The sequence below is a fragment of the Teleopsis dalmanni genome, chromosome 1, assembly GCF_002237135.1.
Source record: "Teleopsis dalmanni isolate 2A chromosome 1, ASM223713v2, whole genome shotgun sequence".
NCBI classification, from domain to species: Eukaryota; Metazoa; Arthropoda; class Insecta; order Diptera; family Diopsidae; genus Teleopsis; species Teleopsis dalmanni.
In genome coordinates this window covers 205,027,918-205,035,468 of record NC_051846.1, presented here as the reverse complement: position 1 = coordinate 205,035,468, position 7,551 = coordinate 205,027,918, and positions in this window count along the sequence as shown.

The window sequence follows — 7,551 nt, the reverse complement described above, 5'->3', positions numbered from 1 at the left end:
CTTAAGTATGCCACATATAAAGAAGCGAGTAAATTAGCTGGGAATTACGACCACATTCCGACCAACCTATCGACTAACTAATTACTTTTGGGAAACTGTACTGCTTAAGTAATTGGATACGTTCTGTAGAAGAAAAGCTTCACATTGCATAAAGTTGTATAAGTGAAAGGTACTTAATTATGAGCCCAAAGCAGGATAATTGAAGTATGTATTGTGTTGAGAAGTAATAACGCAACAAGGTTTCACAATAAGACAATCTAGAGCAAACGAGAAAATATTCCAGAGAAAAATTGATGTATTTAAATTGTATTATTCCAAAAAAGTGGGTGTATCGAATATAAGCTAATTTAATAATTTAAGAACTAAGAAAATTTTATATAAAAATTGAATTTAACTTTTAACTCATGACTAACTCTAAAGTTATTATTTAAAAATTCATTTTATTTAGAAGGGCGACTTATTTTCTTATATTATATATAAAAAGCTCTGAGCTTTAAATTGAAAATAATTATAAATAATAAATTTAATAATTTACTTCCAAAAGTAACAGTTAACATTGCTTTAGGAATTTTCATGGTATTCTTGCAATTTCTTGGAAGAGATAAACTACATCGAAAGTATTACATCGTAGCAAGAAAAGTGAAATTGTCAGAAAGTTACTTCAACTAATTACTAACAGCAGCTCTACACAATAGAGATGGACTTAAATTTTACTAGAGTATCATATGTGCAGTAGTAGTTTTAGTTTTATTCTATATCCTTCTATATCCTTCATGAAACAAGACAATGGTAAATTTTGTAAAAACTTTACTAATTGATTTGATAATATAAAGAAAAGATTTTTTGAAGAAGAGAAGCATAATTTTACTAATTTTTACAAATATATTTTATTATAAACGGAAGAATGCATTTCATTTGAAAAGTTTGTCATCAGATGAATATTATTTTATAAAAATTTTATGGAACTTTTGCTGAACAAATTAGAGAATTCATTGAATTAAATATTTAATTTAAGAGCTTAACAACTCTGCTAGTTATTATTACCAATAGGGATAACTGAAATTTGCATATTAATATCAAAAGGATTATACTTCAAATCAACTACAGATATACGAAAACGAATACGCAAGGAGTATATATTCTGCTAAAGAACATATTAAAATGCAAATATCTTATATTCCATATTATGTACATATCGCATAACTTCACAAATTTGTATCTGCTGCACTTGAGAATTATAAAATATGACATCATTCGGTGCCTTTAAGCTTTACTGAGATTTTCTTATACAAATACTTGACAAAAATTGTTGCAAATTGTATCAAAATTTGCTGAAGCGTTAAAAGCAAATTTACATAATAGTTCACACATAAGTTTATTATATAATAAATTTATTTTCGTAAGTAGTGCTCAGTTGATTGGAGGGAAGAAGGGAGATACACACTATCACTTTTCTGACATATTTTATATAGTTGTAAATTGCTCCTAGAAGTGGTGCTTGTAAGTGTAGTTTCGTTCATGTTTACTAATAACAATGAAAATATAAAGTTGTCAAGGCATAGTAAGGAATGAATATAATGGATATGTGCTAAGAAAAGAAATAGGAGTATGAGAAGGAGAAAAAGGATGTGGATGTGGATGTGGGCTTTTGGTCATTTGTTGTTGTAGTCAAAAAGTAAAATCTAACTTAAGGCTAAAATGTTTCATATTTAATTTCTCTTTGACACAGAACTTTTTGAAAATAGTTCTTTATATTCTCAGATTTGGTTTAAATAAGATATGCGAAAACTTTAATGGAATTTATTAACTTTTTATAACAAAAAGAATAAATATAGCTCTTTGTGAAGAATATTTATTTCTCATTTTAATTAAATTAAGTTATCTTCGTACATATGTGAAATACCTTGAAACCGGGAAAAAAGCTCGCGAAAAGAAATCTGACCCAATTATTGAGGTATCCCACTTTGATACACCTCTCTGACACATCCTTAAAATAATCCACAGAAAGGATTTCAAATCTTCACATCTATTGTTTGGGAATTTGGATTGTACGTTCTATTCAACTAACCAAGAAAGTCTTTGGTATATACCTAATCGCTTGGACATATCAAAATAATTGTTTGATTTAATAAACAATATCTATACCGTCAACAAGAGAAATCAGATTATTTTAATACAAACAAAAAGTCATTTACTTGTAATCTCAAATATAAATTACATTTTATCATATGGGATTGTTCGGTTATATGGATTCCAACTACTTGGGGGAGATATCCCAACCTTATAAATATTGTCAGATAATTAACTAAATAAACCGTAAAAATATATATTATATACACAAAATAGTAATAAATAGCTGACAATTTTTTTAAAAACAATTTGATTAAATGAAAATTGCAATCAAGTACTAATTGGTATGTATTATAGTGGATATTTCGGCTAACTGGATCCCAACATTTATTTAAAATCATCTTTATCAAATAAGTGTTGTCAAATAATTGATTGAAACAGTAATAGACGGAAAAGATAGTTTGTAGTTCAATAGATTTTAAAGATTAATTAGGTGAAAATCGCCTCAAATAGTAGTTGTTGCGTGTTGTAGTGGATTATTCGGCTAAGTGGAACTCAAAAACTATGCTTACCAACAAGTGTTCCTTAATTAAATGACTCCTAAGAAGATAATATCGAGCAATCAGTTACTAGATTAAGTTACTTGATTTCTTGCAATAGTTGTTGTGTGTCCCAATGGATTATTTTTCGAGAGGATTTTAAATTCTTCAGAAAGCTATCTTAGCACAAAATATTTTTACAGTATCGTGAAACCTGATTGATCAAAATTGTCTTTGTTCATTTGCTATGGATTATTCGGCTAAGTTGACGTAACATCATGGGAGCACCAACTGGATTTGAGAGGCGAGGCGCCTGGGGAGACATGCTGCGTCTGACCGAAACTTGGCAACCGGTTGTTATGGCCAAATAAGTAAGTAAGTAAGGACACAACACCGTACTTACCGTAAATAATTTATTAAATAGTCAGCAGCAGTGTTAACTTATCTAAATAAAATATTTATTGCTCATTATTATTAATCCATTAAATGCATTTCATAAATAATATAAATTGACATGGAAATCCAATTAAATCTCACTAACCACATTACGAGTAAATTGTTGTTAATATGGAAGTAATTTCGAAAAACACAAAATTTATTTTGCAATTTTTAATATACGAAAGCCAATACGAGGAGTTGCCATATTGCCATATTTTAAAAGTCAAATAATAATTCAAAATAATTGCTCATAAACAACCATTCCCGACTCAATAATTCGATTCGAATTTTCACACGAATTAAGGAAACAAATGCTGAAAATTATTCAATAATCTGCAACAATATGCAATCATTTGCGAGGCGGCGTGTAGTGTCAATTGCAGGGCGGGGAAATTACTGCTCATAGTGGTAGGTAAATAGTGGAAAAAATGCACAAAACCTACAAAATTATGCCAATGAAAAAATTAATATAATAAAAAAAATTAAATTAAACAAAATAAAATATTTAATAATGAAACGAAATTCAAGCGAAATTGCGACATTGTTGACAAAAACAAAAAACAACATGGCGTATGGCGAATGGCGTGTGGCCGCCATTTTTAAATGCATCAATAGAAATTAATTGAAGTAATTTCAAATGAAAAAATATATTAAATGCGCTTAATAGATTAAAGTTAAAATGTTAAAAATGGATATAAAAGTTTTAAATTAAATTGATTTTCATTTTAAATGAAATGAAATCGAACGAATATGCAAAAATATGTAAAGCAGCGCAAAACAAAAAATCTCTTTCAATTAACAGTTCACAAAAAAACAAAAAATGTATCTAGGCTCATAAAAAACACAAAAAAAAACAAAAAAAATAAACATATTTAACAATAAAAAATATATAAAAAATATTAAACATTAATTCTTTATGAAACATAATTGAAAATGAAAACAAAAAATATTACAAACAAATTGTTAACATTTAAAAGCTGAAAGGAATATGAGAAATCTACTAATTCTTTATGTTGCTGACTTTTTGCAATTAAAATGTGTAATTTTATTTTTAGTTCTTTTCTCATTTTTTTTTTGAAAAACAATAATTTAAACAAAATGGACGACATTTTGCAATTGTGCTGGATTTTTTTTTTACCTTTGGCAATTTTTGTGGCACCACTGGTTTGGGTGGTGACAGGGGCTGTTGTTGTAATTTATTTATAATTTTACTACTCGTCGACATTGTTGTTGTTGTTGGTGTATTTAAAGTTGTATTGGTGTTATAAGCATTTGTTGTTGTTGTGGTTGGAGTCGTTGTTGTAAATTGTGTTGTATTTGTACTAAACGTCTGTCCAACCTTATTTGTTTTTTTTTTTTAATATTTTAGTCATGCAAATTAATATTTTTAAAATTGTTTTTTTTTTAAATAAATTTTATAATAATTTTAATATAATTAATTTACAAATACTTAAAAATAATGTAAAAATTAAATACATATTTCACAACATATACATATACAGAAATGTTGAATAAATATCAATAATGTGAACAATTTTGTTATGAAAAAAGTATGTACAATCAGTATTAATAATTACTGTAATAATAAACTTAATTAAAATATAATAATGTCACTGCATTAAGTTTAAAAATTAATGGAATAAAATTCACATAAAAAAGTATGAATTTGTAACACATAATATTAGCTTTAGTACATCAGATCACCTCACTCGAGATGCATCATACTCCTCGCATAATAACACTCACACAGTATTTCAATTTATATTCCCAAAGCAGCGAGAGAGAGAGAGAGAGAAACTATGCTAAACTCTATAGATTTAAAGATCTAATAAGTACATAAAAGCACAAGAGAGCATTATCTTTTGAAATTAGATATAAATAGGATACTGGAATAAAAAGGGAGTTTGAGCACATACTAATCACTAGAGCTATATATCGGTTGTTAGATCAACTCGCTTTCTGTGGTTATTGCAAAAAATATAAGATTTAAAAACCACTTGCTTTCAATAGAACATATGAGCAAACTTTCTTAAAGTATTCCTAACCGGAATTTTTATTAATAGAATAAAATAAAATATTGACCACCGAATTTTATTTCGGTTGTTAGACAAATTCGCTCTTTGTTGGACATAAGCGCATATGTTATTACCCAAAATGGGCTTTTATAAAAAAGGTATTGGAATAACATGAGAACTTGAGCATATATTAATTATTAGATCAATATAGCAGTTACCGCATGACTAGGGTTTCGAAATAAAGTTTAAGTTAGAGTTTATACTGTTCATTTGTGATCTATATATAATTACTAGATCAATTCTTTTCTAATGGTGGTATTATCTTGCATCAATTTTTAATATCAGAAGATATCTAAATCTAAAAACTTATAGCTTTGTTAGCAATGGCAATAAAAACCACAATGTTGAACACATTTTCATATCATTTTCAACGTTCTCCACATACAACTTCTTCGTTCATATATCATAATTTTGTCTGTGATCATATTTAATTCCAAATAGAAAATGAGATCGCTTCTAATATCAAAGTAAACTATGTATGTCTACGAATATAGATAATATCATCCAAATTCAAAATATCACCATCAGAAATAATTTCCATATGCAATAAAAAAGGCAGGAAAACGATATCATGTGAACATACTAATTTTAAAATGTTTTTTTCATTAAACTCCTTGAGTTCTTAATTACAGTTTTCTCTGTGATCAGATTTTAATTCATCAGAAGATAAGAATATTTAATTAAACGAATTATAGCTAACGAATTATATCGATGATTGTAGAGTATATTGTCCTAATGTTAAGATTCTATTAATAGGAAATTGAAGGTAAGGCTATCTTATCCTGAAAGATTCCACAAATGTTTGAAACGTGCACATAGGGAACATATTTCAATCTAACTAAGAATAATACAAGTTGGCTGGTACCATACTTGTTATTTCTAAATCTAAATCTAAATACTTTAGCATAATAGCTTACAATATTGGAATAGGCTTGCATCATGCAATATACGAGTATACCAAATAATTGAATTAAACGCACAAAGTTAATACCAAACACTTATATTGTATAAAAATAAAGATATTAATGAAGATATTAAATCGATTAATTTAAATATTTCTCAATTTTCATGCTTTTAGTTAATCTTTATTAATTTGAATGATTTCTGTTAAGCAAAAAGATAAAAACCACTGGCCGTTCCAACTCAACCCACTATGTAATTTATTTGTACTTAAGTTCAACAGCAGCAGATATATTTTACTTTCGGTATGCACATATTTTATACTTATTTTTTAAGCTTTAAGAGTCGATTTGAGGTACTTACCTTAATTGAAGGAGGTCCACTCGAATGCGAATCATTATCTGCAAGCACAGACGGATTATTCTCATCAACTACAATTATTTCGTAGTCACCATCTTGTATGGCACGAGAGCCTTTTTGTTGTAGTTGCAGATTATCATTATAATGATTATTATCATTTTAGCGCATTTTCGTTGTTTTTGTTTTTGTTAATGTTGATGTTGATGTCGTCGTTGTTGTTGTCGTCGTTGTTGTTGTCGTCGTTGTTGTGTTGTGTAGTATATGCAATAATTGTAGCCAATGCCAACGTCAATACCAACCAATGCCAATGTAATGATTGTAGTTTTGCAGGAGGTTCAAGTAGTTGTTGCAGGATAAAAATAAGGATGCAGAAAGAGCACAACGTATATTGACCGATGGTGAAAGGATATTGTAGGTAGCAGATTGCAGTTGAAAAATGAAAAAAAATTATTTATTATAGATTTTATATTGTTGTTGTATTTTTATTATTTTCATATAAAGAGATCAATGTGTAGAGAAAAACATTTTTATAAGTATGACAATAAATTGTTTTCGAAAGTTGTCCTTACTCAAGCAAAAGTCCTTAGACAACAAACAATACAGCAACAAGTGCTATTGCTGTTGATGTTGTTGCTATTGTTGTTGTTGGTATCGTTGCTTAAGTCAAACTTAAAGTGACTAAAAGTTTAATCTTTTGCAGTTACGAAAGAAAGAGCAAAGTAATAATATAACTAGTAAATATATTAAATTACTTTTTTAATTAATTACAATACTTCTAGAAAGTTTTCGTTTTTATAGAAAATATTGCAAATTGATACAGAAAGTTGGCAGTAAGTACCGAGCAGTTGAAGTCACTTGAGAGCAATTATTTAGAAGAAAAATTTTATATGAAACTTGAGTGTGTAGTTTTTATGAAGAAAGTTAAGTACTTTAGCAGTTGAGCAGTTGAGCAGTTGAGAAATTCTTAATTTAATTTTTTCTTTTGTTTCAACATTTTACTTTATATGGTCAATTTGAGATAAGTACTTCGGAATTCTTCCTATAGTATATTTAACTAAATTGTAATTTATATTATTAAGAAAAAGTTTACTCTTAACTGAAAATGTGATTAAAAATGGCAGCAACTTAAATTATTTATTAAAATAAATTTACTTAATTCAAATATATTC